Source organism: Molossus molossus, unplaced genomic scaffold (genome assembly GCF_014108415.1).
Source record: "Molossus molossus isolate mMolMol1 unplaced genomic scaffold, mMolMol1.p scaffold_m16_p_17, whole genome shotgun sequence".
NCBI classification, from domain to species: domain Eukaryota; kingdom Metazoa; phylum Chordata; class Mammalia; order Chiroptera; family Molossidae; genus Molossus; species Molossus molossus.
The window spans coordinates 31580330-31600599 of record NW_023425352.1 but is presented as its reverse complement, the minus strand read 5'-3'; positions in this window follow the sequence as shown (position 1 = coordinate 31600599).

The window sequence follows — 20270 nt, the reverse complement described above, 5'->3', positions numbered from 1 at the left end:
GGAGACCATTCCAGATCACCTGGATGGGCCTCAAATGCGTCGTGCCAAGAGACACACACAGAGGAGAGAGACCGAGAGGCCGTGGGAACACGAGGCAGAGATGGGAGTGAGGCAGCCCCAGCTGAGTATGGCTGGACCCTGGCAGCTGGAGGCCGAAGGAGGGGCTGCTCGCCCAGAGCCCCAGAGGCAGCGCCGCCCGCTGACACCTTGCTTCTGGACTCTGGCCCCCCGAACCGTGTGTGGATACATTTCTGCTGCCTGAAGCCACCCCGTGTGTGGTGATGTGTCGTGGCTGCCCTAAGGAACCAATACGCTCCCTTTTTCTTTTCCCGTGTGTCGCTCGGCGATCTTTTCCACTCCTACCTGCAGCTCTGCACCTGCTTCCTGGAGAGCCCGCCAGCCAGCACCACCCAACCCAGTTCAGTTGTGTGGCTGGGAAGAGTACATGGGAAGGGCACTCAGCCCAGCTCGGGGGTGTGGGAGGGGAGGGGAGCACGGGGGGCTTTCTGGAGGAAGTGACATCTCAGGTGCCTGAAGGTAGAAGTCAGCCAACAGAGACACGCCAGAGAGGGTGTAACATACTCAAGGACCCGAAAAACATTCAGTCTGAGGGAAGGAACCAGTGGTGGGAGATGAGGGCAGCAGGGCAAGCGGAGGCCAGATCACACCGGGCTTTGTGAGAGATCTTAGGTCTTTGTACTTAATCCTAAAAGGATTTAAACAGAGAGGACCATGATCAGCATTTCACTAGTAAAGATGCATTCCTTTGGCTTCAAAGAATGGCCAGAATGCAGCTATTCTTGAGAAAGATACAATAAAGCCTCCTGTATCGATGCCTTTGTGTGACCAGCTGTATCTAATCTCATCCTAAGCATGTTTCCACTGGGGAGAGGGAGCCATTATGATGGCCTCGGGCAGCCCTCTCTTCAAAATTTGATAAGGACAACACACAGCCTGTTCTCAATCTTAATATCAAGTGCTTCACAAAGGCAGTTTCAAGTCTCACCTTCCATCCAACTAGATCCCTTCTAAATAGACCTTCTGGAGCTGTCTTTGGCCATGGCCGTCAGGACTAGAGTTTTCTACCCAGGGAGGAGTAAAAGCGATGCAGAAAAAGGCCTAACCATCTGCAATCTTGGAATACTCCCCAGGGACGAACTGCCTGGGGGAGGGGCGCTGGGGAGGGCGGTGGGGGTGGGAGGTGCAGGGGTGGTTATCGCCCCAGTGCCCTGTGAGCTCCGACCAGCACCCTCTCTCTGAAGGCCCAGCCTCCACAGGAAATTGCTATCTCACCTCCCTCGGGGAACAGAGGAAGCTCTGTTTGATGCAAACATCAAAAACAAGTGGCCTTAGGGCCACATCTGCTGCATCTTCTTTGGTCCTTCAGAGCTGCTTTGGTTGTTTGTAGGTGAACCAACGGATACTCAGATATTAGAGTCCAGATGTCCAGGTTATCTTGTCACATCAGGGGCCCCCACTTCACCTCACCCCCATTCCCAGGGAGACCAGAAGCAGTGGCCACCCCTTCCCAACGGACAAGCCTGCTTCTGCCTACACTGTCCCTACCCTCCCAATGTCCTCAACACAGAGCCAAGTGTTTCATTTTCTAACACAGGTATAAGAATATTGATCTGTGGCCTCATTTCCATCAAATGTGGGGAAAGGAATGCTGTGTTGAGGCCAGACCTTCTGACAAGTGGGAATGACTGCGGAGTGTTGTTCCTCTGGCACCAGCCAGCTTCGTTCATTTGGTCCACTCATCTGCGCTTGTAACCCCTGCTTTCAATGTCTGCGGGGCCTGGGCCGCTCACCCTCCTGGTCCGTCTGTCTGTCCTGCCTGTAGCTTCCCCTGTTCGTCTCCTTACTGAGCCTCCGGGCCTTGCTTCCATCCCAGGGGCTGTCACCACAGCGGGTGACCATGCTGGATGCGCCACAAGGAGGAACATCCCTGTGGACCTGGGGAACCCCAACTTCTGGAAGGAAGCCGCAGACAGAGCTACAGGGAGGACTGCGGCAGAGAGGTTCTGATCAAAAAGGAAAGTATTGTTCGGCGGCCCTTCCCTTCCCTGTCCGAAATAGTTAACACACCTACACACCCCGTCTAGATCATGCATCACTGAAACGCACCAAGAGTTAGAGTCCGCTCGTGAATTACTCTTCCTTCTCGTTCCGAGTCACTGCGGGGAAATGATGATGGACCCGAGGAACTCTGCCATGACGGCCTCGTGGCCAGAGAGGGGCAGCCTCCTCTCCACCGAACCCCATGGCAGCCGTTGGGGGTAGAGGTGAGGGTCTAGGGCTGGCAGTTTCCTTCGCTGATTCTCCAGGCTGGAGCGTCCTGCTGGGTGGGTAAGTGGGTGGGTGGGTGGGGTAGGGGGGCAGGGTGAGGAGGTGGCCGGGAGTATTTTATCACTGATGAGGTTTAGAATTGCCAGCACAACTCAGTACTGGCTAATTCGGTGTTGACAGCAGTGCTCTTTATTCTGTTCCCCAGGAAGAACTCCCACCTCGTCCAACCTGGCCAGGCGGAGGGCCTCGTGTCTGTGTGTGTTTGAACAACATGGAAGTGCGTGTGTGAGTTTGTGCGTACGTGCATGTGCATGTGTGTACACCTGGAGGTCTGGAGATGTGGAGCGGCATAAAGATGTACCGATGGGGCAGTCCTATTGGGATGGAGTAAGCAGGTAGAGATACAGGGAGACACCCAGGAGTAACAGACCTGCCTGGCTGCCATGGCACATGTCATAAACATCGCTTCCACGCGGATTTCCTGCCTGGAAGACCATTCCTTGTCTTGGCCTCTCCTTTTCCTGCCTGATGCTATTCAGAACAATTCCTTTCTTTTGCTTCTTGATCATTCCGTCAATGCTCAATCCGGCAATGCGATCCCCACGCCACCGCCTTTAGCAGGATAATAAAGAGGCACTCTTCCTTGGTCCCGCACTGGTCCTGTCTCTCTTGTCTCTCAGATCCAGGACCGAGGGACACACGCCTAGGCCCCTGCCACTTCGGCGCGTTCAGGCAGGGGCGCGTCAGGGCAGCAGGAGAGCCAGTATTTTAATGGGAAGAAAGGAACCGGGATAAAGGTATATTTTAAATAAATAATGCCATTTATGCACTACAAAATGGTTTAGAGATGAATTTTAATTGCATAAGTAATGCATATTCATTGAAGAAAAATTAGAAAATCTATTTATACAAAAAGATAAAATCTTACCACAGATACAGGTTATGGATAATCTCTGATTGCATATTCTCCATGACTTTTTCCATTAATATGGTTGTATGTGTATGTAGGTATGCATGTGTTTTTATAACAAGCATGAGAAGAACATAGTGTTATAACCTGATTTTCTAAGGAATTGATTATTATGGCTTTGGTATAGTTCAATAATTTTCCAGAAATGCAGGTTTTCCTGTATTACACTCTAACTTTTTGTAATTTAATGCACCATTTACTGATCAAGTGACTGACTATCAGTGGGTCAGAAGCAGAAATTAATTTTTTTAATTTATGATTCTGACCTAAGGTCAGCCTATTAAGTTTTGGGTGCTTTAAATGCATCATTTCATTTACTCCTTACATTAAATGGATTTTATTACTCATGGTGTAGAGAAGGAAACTTGAGCTTGGAGAGGTTAATGAACCCTCCCAAGGTCACACAGTGGGGAATGGGCAGATCCACTCAGTTCTCTCTGCTGTCAGTATCAAGCTCTTTCGAAGCTACTGATCTGTCAATGAAACAGAACTTGATTTGGTGGCAGGAGAAGTATGCAGCAATATCAATCATGGGATGTAGACTGTAAAAGAAAGAATTCACTCTTACCATGGGGCCCAATACCAGCATTTTGTATGAATGTCTCTGATGGAAGCCCACATAGAAAGTCTCTACTGTTAAACCTTCTCTTCAGCATACCAGGGAAACTGAGGTGGCTGAGCAGGCTTATCAAGAGGCAGAACCAGCTTTGTCCTCTAGGTAGAGAGAAAAGTAGGCAGATGTCATCACCTGGGGCTCTACTGCCTAGAATTGACTGGCACCTATACCAGCCTTAAGATGGGCTCCAGGCAAGGACACTCGGGGTCTATTAAATTCTACTTTGTCTTTGGAAAAGGGTCCCTTCTGTTTCTTGTGAAAATTCAGGATAAAACAGGTGCATTTCTTAGTGGTCACCCTTGGACATTGGCTGATCACATTCTGAACGAGCAGGACAAACACTTACGCCATGTTAAGAATCCTTTTCCTTCAGGGATGAACCCCAACAATGTATGTGTCCCTTTGTGCAGATTTTGGCTTTTCTGCTGTAACGATTGGAGGATCAGCACTCTATAGTTACACCTTCTGCTCACAAGGGGAGTGATCATTTGTTAGAACAACAGTTATTTGTTTCCTTCCATGCTACAGTCATACGCTAAACTATTTTAATGTCTTGGAGGAGAATTAATTAGTTGTTACTTCTAAAGCACGTTAATGCAGGTCTGGTTTCTACGCAGCCTTTCAACGAATTTCCATGGCAGCCATTTAACAGATAACAGACTTTTCGGGAGTTGCCCAATGCTTTGTAGCATTTGGAAGGAATCATGTTTGATGAACATTTGTACAATTAAGAAATTAAATTACTCATTGATAAAAATGTGCTGTTGATGAAAATTTCTTTAAAAATGAAAGGTATATCTTATAATTGATTTTTTTCTTAGTTGGAGAACAATGCCATCGCCCATTTATTTCACTGTAAGGAAACTTTAAAGTATAGATCAGTTCTCAGTGCCAGGAAAATCGCAAATTATTTCAAATCTCCAGAGTGAAATTTTTATTTCTCCTGGTGGCACATTCTTATGTCTGACAGACATTTTCATTCCAAATCTTCTTAGTTTATCCTTAAACCATGTTTATTGAAAGCCATTGAACGCGTGCTTGGTGCCGGAATAATCTGGCAATCATTCTTTTAAATAATCCTGAAAACCAATTCCACACAACAGGTAGTTGTAAAGTGGCAAAACACACCCATTTTCCATTTGATAGTATTCGAGTTTGGGGAAAACAACTGGCATGGTTAAAGTCACAACACTGTAGGGGCCAGAACCAGAACTGAAACCCAGGTCTTCCGCTGCCACGCTCGAGGCGCACCTGCTTTGCCTGGGCGGGAACGGAGCCTGCTGCACTCTCACGCACACCTGTCCCTTCTCTCGTTCTGGTCCCCAGGCCAGGGCTCAGGGGCCACTTCCAGACCTACTGATTGCAACCGTTGCCTTAGACCCTGAGCTACTGTATTTTTAGAGCATTCCGAGTCCTTTTCAGGGAGGAAGAGTTAAGAAATCTGCTTGAAATCTATGACTGCAATTCCTTTGGCCTCTGCTCAGAAATCTCATTTTCTGCAAACCACCTTCCTTTCACCGTTGCTCCCTGCGGGACGCGTCCCTCGTAATTAACGTGGAGTAGCCCTGGAAGAGACTGTCAGCACCAGGAGAAAGAGTGGTGCAACCTGTGGCCTGCTTCCTTCCTGTCAAACCTCCTCCAGATCTTCTTACTCATTCAGCTTTTAGATTAAAAAAAAAAAAATTCTTACTTAAAAAAAAATGACTTTTTTTCAAAAGCTAAGAGAGATCTATAGGTATGAAGGAAAAATATATCAATGTAATGGAAAGAACATGAAAAGTGAACAGTTTTTTTCAAATCCTTGTGACATGATTTTGGCTAAATCATTGACTGTCACAAAATCTATAAAATAAGGATAGCCCTGGCCAATGTGGTTCAGTTGGTTGGAGCACCTGAAGGTTGTGGTTTCGATTCCCAGTTGGCATATGGGAGGTAACTAATCGATGTATCTCTTACATCGATATTTCTCGCTCTCCCTTGCTCTCTCTCTTCTAGTTTCTAGGCCTGTATTTGTCTTACAGGCCTAGAAACTACATGAAGCAGAGCAACCTAAGTAGAATGAATCCTTTCAAGGCCTGCTGCCTTGTTTCTTGCAAACCTACCTTGACTGTAGGTAGGCTGGACAGAGCTTGCCAAATTTAGATGCTGGGCTGGTGTCTGTTCCCTTTCTCCTTCTATCATCCTGTCCATCACTCCTGCCTCTGCCCTAACATCTAGTTCCAATGGTCTTGAACCTCTGGGGCTCAGCTTCTCCTACAGATGAAGCCCAGAGTCTCAAGATTAAATATATTACTGGATGCGAAGAACAGGGTCAGGGACATAGTCTAGAAAGTGTTTTCCATGATAATTACTATTGCAGCATGTAACAGAGCAAAACACCCTGAAAACGCTTGACCCAAGAGCGTGCCCAAGGTCCCTCATTGGGTGGCAGCTACCCTAGTCTCTCATCTCTTTCTCTTCCTAGCGCCCCTGCCTCTCTGGCTAATGCCCTCCCCTGCCTCTCAGACATCTTCCTCACATCCCCCCATCCCCACAGGCTCCAGCTCTCTCCCAAGTGATGTCGTGTGTCCCTTCTCTACTTTTCTTGTTTCTTCAATCCAGTGTCCCCAACCTTCACTCCTATCAGCCTAACAGACCTTGATAAGTGCCTGGTAAGGCAGAAGATCGCAGGGTATTCTTGTCACACACTCACACACTACATATATATATTTATTTATTTATGATGCTTGGCACCTACATGGTGAGCACACCACAAATATGAGTTTCCTTCTCAATTTAATATCAGTTACAGAACAACAAGGGGAAAGCAGCCCATTCCAGATGTTTATGGAAAGTCTGAGAGCACCAGATCCTTCTCATTCACAGTGAGTTACTACCCCTCCCTGGTGACTTTGGCTCTGAGAACCAGGATCATCAACGGGTCCATAGGCTCGGGACGTGTGCCGTGGGAGGATCCAGATTGCTGTCCAACGTGGTAGATAGCAGCCATGTGAGCCTAATTCAATTTAAATTAAAATGAAGTACAACGTAAAATTCAGTTCCTCAGCCGCATGAGCCACATTTCCACTGCCAGTCCCCAGTTATGACTGGTGGCTGCGGCATCGGAGGGCCCTGGAACATTGCCGACGTGCAGGGAGTCCAGCGGGGCCGCGCTGGTCTCTGAACGGGGCAGCGGAAGGCACGTGGATGCTCACAGGACCTCACCGGGGCCCTTCCTGAGCTTGAGGCCTTGGCTGCAGGGGAAGCTGAGCTCCATAGGTTCACTGACACTAGATGTTAGGGCAGAGGCGGGGTGATGCTCAGGATGGCAGGAGGGAGAAGGGACAGACATCAGCCCTGTGTCTAAATTCTGCAAGCTTGAATCTGCTTAAAATCAAGACAGGCCCTGACCGGTTTGGCTCCGCGCTTAGAGCGTCGGCCCTCGGACCAGAGAGTCCCGGGTTCGGTTCCCGCTAAGGGCATGGACCTCGGTTGTGTTTCGAACCCGGCCCTGGCTGGGGTTGTGCAGGTGGCAACCAGTCGATGTGTCTCACTCACATCGACGTTTCTCTCTCTCTCCTCCTCCTCCTCCTTCTCTCCCTTCCTCTCTATCTGAGGGAAAAATCATGATAGGTTCCGAGGCACCAGGCATCAAGCCTTGAGAAGACTCGTTGCCCTCGGCCAGTCTCCCTCTGGGACTGAACCGCTTGCGAAGGAACTCGGAGGTGACGTCTTGCCTTTCAAAGAGAAGTGAAAATTGGGAGACGGTTATCAGGCCATTTCAAAGAGAAAAACGTCTAAAATAAGTTATCGACAAGGCTGATGCAAATGTAAGTTTCCTGTCCTGAACTGTCCCGATCACTGCGTTGGTCCCCCTGTAGACACAGACCGGGACTTGGTTGCTCACCCTTGTGCTGATTTCCCCCGCTGTGGAGTGAGAGCCCGGGGAAGTGGGACCCGCCGGGTCAGTGAGACCTGCCGGCAAAGGCACCGGGGCAGGCGGCAGAGCAGGCTGAGGGGACTTTCCTCACCCCTCGGTTCCCGACAGGTTGGCCAGGCTGCTGACACTGACTCTAATAACATTCTTCCCTTCCCAGGGCCCCTGCCTATGTCTCTCAGCCCTGTCTCCGTCCACAGTAGAGCTGATGAATGGGGATTCTCAACCTCTTTACGAGGTGTTTTTAATCTAAGTCACCTGCTCAGGGAGGAGCGCAGCTCAGCTGAATGAGCATGGGTGATGTCTCAGAGTAATTCTAAGCTGGTTGGCAGCTCTACAAAGCACTCATGTATCAGAAGAAGGTGAGGAGTGTGCCCAGGAAGGACTGGGGTGTGCAGAGGGTGAGGAGTGTGCCCAGCCAGGACTGGGATGTGCACAGGGTGTGAAGTGTGTGTCCAGGCAGGACTTGGTGTGCAGAGGGTGAGGAGTGTGTGCCCAGGCAGGACTGGGGTGTGCAGAGGGTGAGGAGTGTGCCCAGGCAGGACTGGGGTGTGCAGAGGGTATGGAGTGTGTGTCCAGGCAGGACTGGTGTGTGCAGAGGGTATGGAGTGTGTGCCCAGGCAGGACTGGGCTGTGCAGAGGGTGAGGAGTGTGTGCCCAGGCAGGACTGGGGTGTGCAGAGGGTGAGGAGTGTGTGTCCAGGCAGGACTGGGGTGTGCAGAGGGTGAGGAGTGTGTGCCCAGGCAGGACTGGCGTGTGCAGAGGGTGAGGAGTGTGTGTCCAGGCAGGACTGGGGTGTGCAGAGGGTGAGGAGTGTGTGCCCAGGCAGGACTGGCGTGTGCAGAGGGTGAGGAGTGTGTGTCCAGGCAGGACTGGGGTGTGCAGAGGGTGAGGAGTATGTACCCAGCCAGGACTGGGGTGTGCAGAGGGTGAGGAGTGTGTGTCCAGGCAGGACTGGGGTGTGCAGAGGGTGAGGAGTGTGTGCCCAGGCAGGACTGGCGTGTGCTGAGGGTGAGGAGTGTGTGTCCAGGCAGGACTGGGGTGTGCAGAGGGTGAGGAGTGTGTGCCCAGGCAGGACTGGCGTGTGCAGAGGGTGAGGAGTGTGTGTCCAGGCAGGACTGGGGTGTGCAGAGGGTGAGGAGTGTGTGCCCAGCCAGGACTGGCGTGTGCAGAGGGTGAGGAGTGTGTGTCCAGGCAGCACTGGGGTGTGCAGAGGGTGAGGAGTATGTACCCAGCCAGGACTGGGGTGTGCAGAGGGTGAGGAGTGTGTGTCCAGGCAGGACTGGGGTGTGCAGAGGGTGAGGAGTGTGTGCCCAGGCAGGACTGGCGTGTGCTGAGGGTGAGGAGTGTGTGTCCAGGCAGGACTGGGGTGTGCAGAGGGTGAGGAGTGTGTGTCCAGGCAGGACTGGGGTGTGCAGAGGGTGAGGAGTATGTACCCAGCCAGGACTGGGGTGTGCAGAGGGTGAGGAGTGTGTGCCCAGGCAGGACTGGCGTGTGCAGAGGGTGAGGAGTGTGTGTCCAGGCAGGACTGGGGTGTGCAGAGGGTGAGGAGTATGTACCCAGCCAGGACTGGGGTGTGCAGAGGGTGAGGAGTGTGTGTCCAGGCAGGACTGGGGTGTGCAGAGGGTGAGGAGTATGTACCCAGCCAGGACTGGGGTGTGCAGAGGGTGAGGAATGTGTGTCCAGGCAGGACTGGGGTGTGCAGAGGGTGAGGAGTATGTACCCAGCCAGGACTGGCGTGTGCAGAGGGTGAGGAGTGTGTGCCCAGGCAGGACTGGCGTGTGCTGAGGGTGAGGAGTGTGTGTCCAGGCAGGACTGGGGTGTGCAGAGGGTGAGGAGTGTGTGCCCAGGCAGGACTGGCGTGTGCAGAGGGTGAGGAGTGTGTGTCCAGGCAGGACTGGGGTGTGCAGAGGGTGAGGAGTGTGTGCCCAGCCAGGACTGGCGTGTGCAGAGGGTGAGGAGTGTGTGTCCAGGCAGCACTGGGGTGTGCAGAGGGTGAGGAGTATGTACCCAGCCAGGACTGGGGTGTGCAGAGGGTGAGGAGTGTGTGTCCAGGCAGGACTGGGGTGTGCAGAGGGTGAGGAGTGTGTGCCCAGGCAGGACTGGCGTGTGCTGAGGGTGAGGAGTGTGTGTCCAGGCAGGACTGGGGTGTGCAGAGGGTGAGGAGTGTGTGTCCAGGCAGGACTGGGGTGTGCAGAGGGTGAGGAGTATGTACCCAGCCAGGACTGGGGTGTGCAGAGGGTGAGGAGTGTGTGCCCAGGCAGGACTGGCGTGTGCAGAGGGTGAGGAGTGTGTGTCCAGGCAGGACTGGGGTGTGCAGAGGGTGAGGAGTATGTACCCAGCCAGGACTGGGGTGTGCAGAGGGTGAGGAGTGTGTGTCCAGGCAGGACTGGGGTGTGCAGAGGGTGAGGAGTATGTACCCAGCCAGGACTGGGGTGTGCAGAGGGTGAGGAGTGTGTGCCCAGCCAGGACTGTGGTGTGCAGAGGGTGAGGAGTGTGTGTCCAGGCAGGACTGGGGTGTGCAGAGGGTGAGGAATGTGTGTCCAGGCAGGACTGGGGTGTGCAGAGGGTGAGGAGTATGTACCCAGCCAGGACTGGGGTGTGCAGAGGGTGAGGAGTGTGTGCCCAGGCAGGACTGGCGTGTGCAGAGGGTGAGGAGTGTGTGTCCAGGCAGGACTGGGGTGTGCAGAGGGTGAGGAGTGTGTGTCCAGGCAGGACTGGGGTGTGCAGAGGGTGAGGAGTGTGTGTCCAGGCAGGACTGGGGTGTGCAGAGGGTGAGGAGTATGTACCCAGCCAGGACTGGCGTGTGCAGAGGGTGAGGAGTGTGTGCCCAGGCAGGACTGGGGTGTGCAGAACGGCCCCGTGGTACCTGGCAGCAAAGGGAGACTTCAGAAGTCCCTACCTTTGTTTCCCTCCACGTACTGTTCTTTTTCCTACTGTCCCCCAGGACCACACTCTAGGTCACATCCTGACGCTTATGCAACCAGTTCTCTTTAGGAAAAAAGGGTGAGAAATTGTGAACAGTAATTAGGTCGAAAAGCGAATATTTATTTAGAACTGACGATTCCTGGAATCATCGAAATCCAGGGCCTTTCCCCTGAGATCTCTCTGGCTGTTTTCCCGAAGTGCTTACATAGAAGTGATTCCTGATGGCAACCGGGCTTTTCCTCTGTGCTAGAACATTCCATAACTCCCTTGGACAACCAGCACTCACAGGAGCCACTCAAGTGAGGATCTCTGAAGCTCAAGCTTTATTCACTTCACTGTGAACCCACCTCTGACCATAGGGCACAGGGTTGCGCTTGGGACGGGAAGGTGACCCCAGGCACCTTTTATGGAGAAGAAAATGACCCAAGAAAAGTAAGGTGATTTCTCCACTATTCCATAGCTGTTAAGGCTAGGAATGAGAAGCAGGCCGCCTTGCTTCCCTGCCTGTGCCGTGGCCTCTAACCCACCGTGGCCGGTGATAAGTGGCATCAGGGTGTGTCCAGAGCCTGAACTTAGAGTCAGAAGATTCAAGTTCCAAATTCCAGACCTGCATCTCACTAGCAGTGAAATCATGGGCAAATCACACAGCTTCTCTGGAACTTAGTTGCTTTGTCTAGTATGAGCCTTATAGGTTTGTTGTGTGAATTAAGTGAAAATGTATAAAATGTGACAGGGGTGCCCTGGTGGGTTTGGCTCGGCGGTTAGAGCATAGGCCTGCAGACCAAAAAGTCGCAGGTTTGATTCGGGTCAAGGGCACGCAAGTGGGTTGCCGTTCAGTCCCCAGCCCTGGGCGGGGTCATGCCGGAGGCAGGCACTCGATGTGTCTCTCTCACATCGATGTTTCTCTCTCTCTCTTTTCTCTCCTTCCCACTCTGTCTGAAAATGAATAGAAAAAGATCCTCAGGGGAGGATTAAAAATAAATAAATGAAATAAAATGAAAGGTGGCAGGTGCTTTGTGAGCATGGATGGCCTTCTTGTCTGTAACGCCATCCCGTGGACTGTGCCCTTGTACCGGAGGCTGCGTTTTGGAAGCAAGAGAATGCGAAATTACTGATCTAACTAACAATGTTTAAAATGTTTTCTGCAAGTCTCATTGAAAAGGAACCACACATCCTGATTTAATTTTGCAATGCAAACAACCCAGGTGTCAGGTTCCCAGAGGAAAAAAAAATGGCTATAAAATTAGCTCTAACCATCCAGAAAAATAAAGCGCAGAAATCATTTCTAATTGATATAGTCTCCAGTCTGCTTCTGATATCTTCATGGCTAGTTTAATGCATTTTAAAATGTGGATTTAAACCAGTATTTGGAATATGGGGTAGAGATTCTACTTCCTATTTTACCTCATGACAAAAGAGATTTCATGCTATCATATACACATTCAAGCAGAAAGCTATTTTGCTTTTTCCATTTGTTTCATTATTTTTTTTCTATATTTGTTCTTTGACACTGTTTGTATTGAAGCCATGGTTTGCCTTCTTTTCACTTTGTTTCTCCATGGCAACAGACAGATTCCAATGCCACATGCGACAGTGCAGAATTACAGCCTTTGCCCGACGGAGCAGAGAGTGTGACCAGCAATGGGGACCTGGGATAGTTGATGCATACGCGAACTCTCTGCTTTTCACATAGACCATACACCACAATTCCTTTCCATAGCTTCTCTTTCCTCCGTAGGAGAGATGCCTAGTAGGCACTCAATAAATATTTGTAGAATGACTGACTGACTGACTCTCACCATTTCCTTTCTGAGCGCTCGCCAGGAATTTGATTAATCGTGTATTTGAGAAATTGTAGCTGTAATATTTATTGTTCATCGCGTGCTTTCCATCTACCGTGCACTGTACAGATGCTTTACATACATGAGTCTATTACATCATCACCACGGCCCTATGAAGGGGTCATTACCAACCCCTGTTTGCAGATGAAGGACCCGAGGCTGGGAGAGGTTAAGTGATATGCTCACAGCGAGAAAGCGGAGGAACTGAGATTTGTTCCTTTAAAGTCTGTCTGTTGCGGGAGCTTGGGTTAAGATGATGAGCTTGCCCAGAATTTTGCTGGGAGATTAATGTCAGTTCTAGAGATCTATTATTTTCATGAGCTACTGCCCCACTTCTGTCTAATCTTACTGGTCTGTAATGTGTTCCCCATGCTTTCTCAGAGATTCCTGATGGTGGCTCTGTCAGAAATCGCATCCCAATCTTCTTCAGTGTCTGGCATCTGTTCAGTACATACACCTGACTGAATGCATCTGAAAAGAGCTGCATGCCCACTTTTTTTATGTTTGCTATCATCCTTCCAGAACCAACTCCAAGTTCTTTGCAGATTACTTTTTTTGATGGTTCATTCTCCTTAGCAGTACTCACAAGGTGTTGACATGAGCACAAGCTTTCAACCCATGGGGTGGAGTCCTGTGTAACTTCAGTGAGGTCGGTTCACCTGCTGAGCTCCGGTTTTCCTCTTCTGTAAAATGGTGATGAGCGGCATGGTCCAAATCTCCTGGTATTCTGCAGTGCTCACCAAATATTACCTCCCCCTTTCGGCTTCTTAGAACAGAAAGCAAGAAAGTGGCCCCATCCTTCAGTCTCGTCTCATCTGTCACCTAAATGGAAGGTGCCACCTAACCACTTGTTCCAAGTAGACACCTGTCTCCTTGTTAGTCTCTGTCACTCCTCTCTATTTTTTCCTTGATAGTACTTAGCTGAAACTTTGCTACTGGCTGTCTTGGGCTTCATGGCGCCCTCATTAATTACGGCTTCCCTTTGGCTTGGTGCCCAGGAGGTTTTGCACCTTGAGGTAAGGAGCCAAAGTAAGCTTTCACATAAACAAGGACCACGTCTCCCTTTTGTAAAGTAGGAAAAGGAGCCACTTCTCAGGTAGATCAAATTTATCTTTTTTATTTTTCAATTACAGTCACATTCAATGTTAATTTTAGGTGTACAGCATACTGGTTAGACATTTACATAACTTACGAAGTGACCCCTGATAAGTCTAGTACCCACCTGGCACCATACCTAGTTATTACAATATTATTGGCTACATTTCCTATGCTGTACTATTCTATAAATGCCAATTTACACTTTTTTTTTTATCCTCACCTGAGGACATTTTTCCATTTTTTGTTCAGATAGAGTGGGAGGAAGAGAGAGGAAGAGAGAGAGAGAAACATCGACGTAAAAGAGACACATGTAGCTGCCACCCACATGACCAACCAGGGCCGGGGACAAACTGCAACCAAGGTACGTGCCCTTAGCGGGAACCGAACTTGGGTCTCTCTGGACTGCAGGCCATCGCTCTCACCGCTGAGCCAAACTGGCCAGGGCCCAATTTACACTTTTTAATTCCTTCACCCTTTTCACCCAGCCCCCAACCCAGAGAGGCAGATCAAATTTAATAAAAAGATCAAGTTTAATAATAAAATAAAAGTTAAGGACCTGAAAATAGATCCTCTTCAAATATCCGTACTTAAGTACTCCTTGAAAAAAATTTCTTATGGCTGGGAATACAAATGTTCCAGACTGAAGGTTACTGGGGCAAAAGGATACTTGAACCAATGATAAGGTTCCATATAACTTGCATTTGTAAAAATGAATTAATAGGAATTTCATTTAAAATTAAGTTGGGAGGCCAGAAGGAGAAGCTGTCATGCCCTAGGTCAGCTTTGGAGCCCAAAAGGAAGAACTCTGTCTATAGCGGTGATCCAACTTCTTCTCTATGCTAGAGTGTCCTCTCTTTTGTTTCTCAGGACTTGCACATTCTCCATTAAACTGCATGTCCAAAATCGCAATTCTTTGTTGTTCCTAAATGAACACATTTTGCAGAAGAAATATCTGGCTGTCTATCTGTTGAAGGTCAACACATTCAAGTTTCTATCTGGGCATTTTGTGATGTGCAGGTCCTGAAGCCAGTTGATTGACAGTCAAATCCCAATGTGTTTTATCACTCACTACCTGTGTGCCCTTGGGTATGTTACTCATCCAATCCTTAACTAAATAGAAATGATAATAGTGCCTCTCTCAAACAAATGTCCTGAAGAATAAGTAAAGCACTTAGGACAGTGTCTGGCACATACATTATAAGGGTTTAATAAATACTAACTACTGCTATTACTATAACTAGAGAGATACCTTGGCAAGAGTTTGAGAAATCAGTCACACTGTACGTGTGAGGAGGCATCCTCACACAGGTGGCAATGTAAACTGTGCAATGATACTTCTCAGAAAATTCTTTCATGCAACAAATGCCTACTGATCACCCACTAGCTCTGCACTAGCTGCTGAAAACCAGGTGAGTCAGAGCGAACAGCTGGAAGAAAAAGGTAAGTCAATGCTATTGTGCAGATAAGGGGGAAATGATTAGTAGACCATGCTTGATACAGGAAGCCAGAAAAGGGGAGAGCAGTACGGACATGACTATGTTCTCAAGGAGGATTTGATTTGGGTACATATGGAGGGGGCTGAGCATGGCCGGAGTATCAGGGGAAGAAGGATTCCTGTAGGAGACTAGATTGTTCAGAGAAAGGCAAAGACCTTAGTCTCTCTCTCTCCTCCTCCTCCTTCTCTCCAACAATCTTAATGAGAAAGGGATAATCCAGCCAACAAGATGGTAACGGATAGCAATAAATGCAAAGTTCTGTATTCGTGTCCAAAATGCCAGCTGCACAGTTCAGGAGCAGGTAACCCTAACCTGACAGTAGTTCATGTGAAAAATCCAGGAAGAGGAAAATTAGGGACTAGTTGATTAATTGCAATTTCAATATACGAATTTTTCAACCTGGGCTGAAATCTCTTACCCAATATACAAGGTCGGGAAGATCATTAAGTGTGAATTTTTTTTGTGGACCTGGAAGTAATTTTTGAAAAGAATATTAGAGGTTGATTTTGGTTTTAAAATTTAATATAGAAAGCTTTAAGATACATATTTTTAAAACCTAATTCTTAAGCTTTTAAGTTAAACTTATAAAACCTATCATTCAACTCTAGTAAATTTAACAATTATTTTTAAAGAGATTTTAAACAATACTTAGCCCTAGCCCTGGCCGGTTTGGTTCAGCGGTTAGAGCGTCGGCCTGCGGTCCTGAGAGACCCGGGTTCGGTTCCCGCTAAGGGCGCGTACCTCGGTTGCAGTTTGCCCCCGGCTCTGGTCGGTTGTGCGGGTGGCAGCCACTTGATGTGTTCCTTTCACATGGATGTTTCTCTCTCTCTCTGTTCCTCTCTCTCCCTCCCACTCTACCTGAACAAAAATCGGAAAAAATGTCCTCGGGTGAGGATAAAAAAAAAAAAAAAAAAAAACAATACTTAGCCCTAATTATAAACTTAAAATCCTTAAAACTTTTCATTATGTTTATAAATTTAGTATAGCCCATTATATTTTTTAAATCTCTTTAATGTCTGACTTAGTAGAAGACAAAACTTCTCAAGTACTTAAGTAATTATTATGAAAATAATAAACTATATTTATAAACATGATTCAAATTCTCTTTAATGTTTCAATACTATATATACACTTAATAAGATTTTTCACTTAAAACTATAAATGTCATCACATCCTAAATTACACATTTTATTTTATTTATTTATTTATTTATTTTAATTTTTTATTTATTTTTTGTTACAGATGTTTCTCCTTTTTTACCCCATTGACACCCTCCTCCCCAGCCCTCACCCCCGCCCCGTCCCCGGCTTTGTTGTCCATGTCCATTGGTTATGCATACATGCATATAAGTTCTGTGGTTCATCTCTTCCCACCCCCCAACCCTATTTTTTTATTTTAAATCCTCACCCAAGAATACTTTTTTCCATTTTTGTCTTCAGATAGAGTGGGAGGAAGGGACAGAGAAAGAGAGAGACATCGACATGAGAGAGACACATTGATTGGTTGCCTCCCGCAGGACCTCAACCAGGGTTAGGGACCAAACCGCAACTGAGGTATGTGACCTTAACCAGAATTGAACCCATGACTCTTTGGTCCAGGGGCTGATGCTCTACCCCTGAGCCAAACTAGCCAGGGCCTAAATTATACATTTAAAATTGGAGTAATAAGATTGCCTCTCAAAAAATAACTAATTACTATTTCAAATATACAAAATACTAAATATGTGTCAATTTCTTGATATAAAATATTAATATCCTAGGTTTGATTTTTTTTTTTTTAAACTACAGTTGACTTACAGTATTACATTAGTTTCAGGTGAACCTCGTGAGTAGACATGTATATAACCTATGAAGTGACAGCCCCAATAAATGCAGCATCCACTGACACAATACACAGTCATTACAATATTATTGACTATATTCCCTGTGCTGCACTCTGCATCCAATGACCATTCTGCAACCACCAATTTGCACTTCTGATTCCTTTTACTTCCTTCACCATCCCTCAAACCCCTCTCCCATCTGACAACCATCAAAATGCTCTCCACATCTGTGAGTCTGCCTCTGTTCTGCTTGTTTATTTTGTTTTCTAAATTCTACATATAAGCAAAATAATCTGGCATTTGTCTTTTTTTGTCTAACTTATTTTACCTAGTAGAATACCCTCTAGGTTCATCCATGTTGCTGCAGATGGCAAGATTTCATTCATTTTTATAGCCGAGTCATATTTCATTGTATATATGCACCACTTCTTCTTTATCCATTGCTGGACAAGTAGGTTGCTTCCATATCTTGACTATTGTAAATAATGCTGCAATAAACATATGGATGTATATATCTTTTTGACTTAATGTTTTAGGTTTCTTCAGATAAAAACCCAGAAGTAGAGTTGCTAGGTTCTTCTCTGTCTCTTGTTATATATAGTTTTGTTTTAAAGTCTATTTTGTCTGGTATAAGTATTGCTACCCCAACTTTTTTGTTGCATTTCTGTTTTCATGAAATATCTTTTACCATCATTTACTTTCAGTCTGTGTGTCTTTTGAGCTGAAGTAAGACTTGTAGACAGCATATTTAAGAGTCTTGTTTTGTCATCCATTCAATCACTGTATTCCTTTAATTGGAGTATTTAATCCATTTGCATTTAAAGTAATTCTTGACAGATTTTTATTTATTGCCATTTTATTATTTATATTTTTGATATTTTTTTCTTTTCCATCTTCTTTTTTAAAAAATATTCACCCAAGGATATGTTTAGAGAAAGAGAAAGAGGGCGAGAGAGAGAGACATCAATGTGAAAGAGAAACACTGATCAGGCCTTCCACACATGCCCTGACTGGGGATTGAACCCACAACCCAGGTATGTGCCCTGACTGAGAATCAAACCAGCAACCTTTCAGTGTACAGAATGATGCTCAACCAACGAGCCACTCTGGCTGGGCTTTGTCTTCTTCATGAAGAAAATCCTTCAGCATTTCTTCTAATACATGTTTGGTGGTGATGAACTACTTTAGCTTTTTCTTGTCTGGGAAGCTCTTTACTTGTCCTTTGATTCTAAATGATAGCTTTGCTGGGTAGAGTAATCTTGGTTGTAGATCCTTGCTTTTCATTACTTCAAATATTTTGTGCCAATCTTATCTGGCCTGTGAAGGTTCTTTTGAGAAATCAGCTCACAGTCTTATGGGAGCTCCCTTATAGGTAACTAACTGCTTTTAAGATTCTTTATTTTAAATTTCCCATCACAGGTTGTTTGTGTTTGGGGTGTGCTTACTGGATGTTTCTTAACATGAAGGCGGCTAACATAGATAGCACCCGGGTAGGTGTGATCAAAGGGATCCATTAGGGGGAAAAGAAGAAAAAAAGATTATTTGTCTTTAAACTTTGGCATTTTAATTATAATGTGTCTTGGTGTGGGCCTTTTTGGGTTCATCTTTCTTGGGACTCTGCTTTTTGGACTTGAATGTCTATTTCCTTCACCAGGCTAGGAAAGTCTTCTGTCATTATTTTTCCAACTAAATTTTCAGTTTCTTTCTCTCTCTCTTCTCCTTCCAGCACCCACATGATACGAATGTTGGTATGCTTGAAGTTGTCCCAGAGGCTCCTTACATTATCCTTTTTTTAAAAAATCACTTTTTCTTGCTGCTGTTCTGATTGGTTATTTTCTGCCTCCTCATCTTCCACATTGGTGATTTGATTCTCTGCTTCATCTACTCTTCTGCTGGTCCCCTGTAATTTATCTTCCATTTCAGTTAGTGTATTCTTTATTTCTGACTGGTTCTTTTATATGGTATGTCCTTTTTATGCTGTTGAAGTTCTCACTAAGTTCCTCGAGCATTTTTATAACTATTGTTTTGAAGTCTGTATCTGGTAGTTTGCTTGCCTCCATTTCATTTAGTTCTTTTTATGGAGTGTTCTTCTGTTCTTTCATTTGAGACTTGATTCTTTGTCTCCTCATTTTGGTTGGTTTCTATGTATAAGGTAGAGCTGCTACATGTCCTGGACTTTGTCGGTATCCTGTAGGGGCCACTGGTGCAGCCTCCCCTGACACCCTAGCTGGGGGCTCCAGGTGTGCCCCGTGTGGGCTGTGTTCCTGTTGGCATCACAGGAAGGAATTAAACCCTAGGCTGATTGGCTGCAAGGACCAACTGCTACAAGAGCAGAGGAGCTGCTGTGCAGGGGCTGACTTGCTACAGTGGGGTTTTGGTGCCCATGAGTCTGCCTCTTGAGTTTGTCACTCACGGAGGTGGTAGGGCTGTAATCTGGTGTGATCTGTAGCTATCCACAGGGCGCACTGGCTCTGGGGCCACCCGCCATGAGCTACAGAGCAATCTGCAGATGGCTTCTACTTGCGCTGGTCCTTGAGGTGCCTAGGAGAGGCCAAGCTGCAAACCAAGGCTGGCTGCTGCTAGTGCTGGGCCTGGGGCCACTTAGCAAGAGGTAGGGGGCATGCTGAGGCCAGATGCTGCTTGTTTGAGAGATTTTAGAAAAGTCTAAAATATGAGCCACGACAGCCCATTAGTATGGAAAAGCCACTGGAAATGCCTTGGATGGGTCCGCATTTGGGTGAGATGGGGTCTCAGGGAATCAGCAGGGGGTGGTGAACAGTGGCTACCAGGTTGATGGAGATGCAGATATGGAGCCTGCCTGCCCTCTCTGTTGGGGGAGGACTCAGAAAAGGAATAATGGCCTCTGCCAGGACTGTCTGGGAGAAAGCTGCTCCTCCTGAAGCCAGATAATTCAATTCCTCTTTTCATGTCCTTGATGCCTTTCAAGCTGCTGTCCCAGCACTGAGCTCAGATGGAGTGAGTTTAAAAGTAAGTCCAGCCCTGGCCGGTTTGGCTCAGCGGTTAGAGCGTCAGCCTGCGGTCCAGAGAGACCCGGGTTCAGTTCCCGCTAAGGGCATGTACCTCGGTTGCAGTTTGTCCCCGGCCCTGGTTGGTCGTGCGGGTGGCAGCCACTCGATGTGTTGATGTTTCTCTCTCTCTCTCTCTCTCTCTCTCTCTCTCTTCCTCTCCCTCCCTCCCACTCTATCTGTACAAAAACATAAATAAATAAATAAAAGTAAGTCCATGCTCAGGCCCTTTGGGAGGAACTGCTTGGGACTCCAGCTGCCCTCTGTC